This window comes from Ascidia mentula (genome assembly GCF_947561715.1).
Source record: "Ascidia mentula chromosome 2 unlocalized genomic scaffold, kaAscMent1.1 SUPER_2_unloc_62, whole genome shotgun sequence".
NCBI lineage: Eukaryota > Metazoa > Chordata > Ascidiacea > Phlebobranchia > Ascidiidae > Ascidia > Ascidia mentula.
Window position 1 is genome coordinate 1 of NW_028113712.1, and position 2,500 is coordinate 2,500.

The following is a 2,500-nucleotide window of genomic DNA, read 5'->3' on the forward strand; positions in this document are numbered from 1 at the left end:
GCCAGTAGTCATATGCTTGTCTCAAAGATTAAGCCATGCAAGTCTAAGTACGCGCTCTCGTACAGTGAAACTGCGAATGGCTCATTAAATCAGTTATGGTTCATTTGATCGTACATCGTACTTGGATACCTGTACAAAATCTAGAGCTAATACATGCGGTCAGCGCCTGCCTTGCGGCGGGTGCGCATTTATCAGTACAAAAACCGACCGGGCCGGCTTCGCGTCGCGCCCGCCACGTTTTGGCGACTCTGGATAACTGAGCGGATCGCACGGTCTCGAACCGGCGACAGATCATTCAAGTGTCTGCCCTATCAACTTTCGTCGGTAGGGTATCGGCCTACCGAGGTTCTTACGGGTGACGGGGAATCAGGGTTCGATTCCGGAGAGGGAGCCTGAGAAACGGCTACCACATCCAAGGAAGGCAGCAGGCGCGCAAATTACCCATTCCCGACGCGGGGAGGTAGTGACGAAAAATAACAATACAGGACTCTAAACGAGGCCCTGTAATTGGAATGAGCACACTTTAAAACCTTTAGCGAGTATCCATTGGAGGGCAAGTCTGGTGCCAGCAGCCGCGGTAATTCCAGCTCCAAAAGTGTATATTTAAGTTGTTGCGGTTAAAAAGCTCGTAGTTGGACGTTGGGCGCAGGCGGCCGGTCCGTCGCAAGGCGTGCACTGGCCGCACCTGGCCCTCTCCCCCGGCGCTCCGCCGGTGCCCTTGACTGAGTGTCGGCGGCGGCCGGGACGTTTACTTTGAAAAAATTAGAGTGTTCAAAGCAGGCGCTTCGCCTGAATAATGGTGCATGGAATAATGGAATAGGACCTCGGTTCTATTTTGTTGGTTTTCGGAGCGCGAGGTAATGATTAAGAGGGACGGACGGGGGCATTCGTACTGTGCCGTTAGAGGTGAAATTCTTGGATCGGCGCAAGACGAACGACTGCGAAAGCATTTGCCAAGAATGTTTTCTTTAATCAAGAGCGAAAGTCAGAGGTTCGAAGACGATCAGATACCGTCCTAGTTCTGACTATAAACGATGCCAACCAGCGATCGGGGGGCGTTACTTTGACGACCCCTCCGGCAGCTTGCGGGAAACCAAAGTCTTTGGGTTCCGGGGGAAGTATGGTTGCAAAGCTGAAACTTAAAGGAATTGACGGAAGGGCACCACCAGGCGTGGAGCCTGCGGCTTAATTTGACTCAACACGGGGAATCTCACCCGGCCCGGACACAGTGAGGATTGACAGATTGAGAGCTCTTTCTTGATTCTGTGGGTGGTGGTGCATGGCCGTTCTTAGTTGGTGGAGCGATTTGTCTGGTTAATTCCGATAACGAACGAGACTCTGGCTTGCTAACTAGTTACGCGACCCTATCGGTCGGCGTTGAACTTCTTAGAGGGACTAGTGGCGCTTAGCCACACGAGATTGAGCAATAACAGGTCTGTGATGCCCTTAGATGTTCGGGGCCGCACGCGCGCTACACTGACCGGATCAGCGTGTCGCCGCCTAGGCCGGAAGGTCCGGGTAACCCGCTGAACCCCGGTCGTGCTAGGGATAGGGAATTGCAATTGTTTCCCTTGAACGAGGAATGCCCAGTAAGCGCGAGTCATCAGCTCGCGTTGATTACGTCCCTGCCCTTTGTACACACCGCCCGTCGCTACTACCGATTGAATGGTTTAGTGAGGTCCTCCGATTGGACCTGGCGCGTTCGGCAACGGCCGCGCCGGCGTCCGAGAAGACGATCTAACTTGATCATTTAGAGGAAGTAAAAGTCGTAACAAGGTTTCCGTAGGTGAACCTGCGGAAGGATCATTACCGGCCGATCGCCGATCGAGTGGTCGTGCGTTCGACAGGTGGAGAAGGCTCCGTATCTTGGCGGCCGCGCACGCCCTTCGTCGCTGTTGAGGCGCACGCGATTGCACTTCGGTCACCCTGTTTCGTTCTGCGCCGAGTGCCGTGGCCATGTGCCAGGCTGGCTTCATGCGTCGCCTACGGCTGGCGACCGCTCGGCCACCGCTTTTTTCGACTGTGCAATCCGGCTGGGTCGCGCTTGTCCAACTGACGAAGTCACGGAGGGCTCTTGGCGGTGGATCACTCGGCTCGCGAGTCGATGAAGGACGCAGCTAGCTGCGTGAATTAATGTGAATTGCAGGACACATTGAGCATCGACGTTCTGAACGCAAATTGCGGCACCGGGTCAATCCCGGCGCCACGCCCGCCTCAGGGTCGCGTTGTAACGTTCCCGCGCGGCGACGCGTCGGGCCGGTGCGGTGTCGGCCGTTGCCACGGTCGTCCCGCCCAGGACAGCACGAACGCAGTGTCAGCGCGCGAAACCGAACGCGGCGTGCGTCTCGTTACGAGTCGGCCTCGAAGAGGATCCCGGCCCGGAGCAGCACGGCTCGCGTTCGGGCGCGGCGCTCGCACGAGCTTCGGTGGCGCGCGCGTGTCTCTCGCAAACGAGGCACTGGATTATCGGCCTGAGGTCGGACGAGGCTACCCGCTGAAT

General features: G+C 56.7%; 3 non-coding genes across 3 annotated transcripts in view; all 3 read left to right on the forward strand.

Moving 5' to 3' along the window:
• Positions 1–1,809, forward strand: LOC145916561 (small subunit ribosomal RNA; the record flags this gene model as incomplete). The annotated part of the gene is made up of 1 exon (XR_014404763.1): positions 1–1,809. It is a non-coding gene; the product is annotated as a small subunit ribosomal RNA (ribosomal RNA).
• Positions 1,810–2,069: 260 nt separating this feature from the next.
• On the forward strand, positions 2,070–2,223 carry LOC145916556 (5.8S ribosomal RNA). The gene has a single exon (XR_014404759.1). It is a non-coding gene; the product is annotated as a 5.8S ribosomal RNA (ribosomal RNA).
• Positions 2,224–2,467: 244 nt separating this feature from the next.
• LOC145916557 (large subunit ribosomal RNA) overlaps positions 2,468–2,500 on the forward strand; it is a 3,686-nt gene continuing 3,653 nt past the window's right edge. The window contains exon 1 of the ribosomal RNA XR_014404760.1: positions 2,468–2,500. This exon is cut by the window's right edge and continues 3,653 nt beyond it. This is a non-coding gene — a ribosomal RNA (large subunit ribosomal RNA).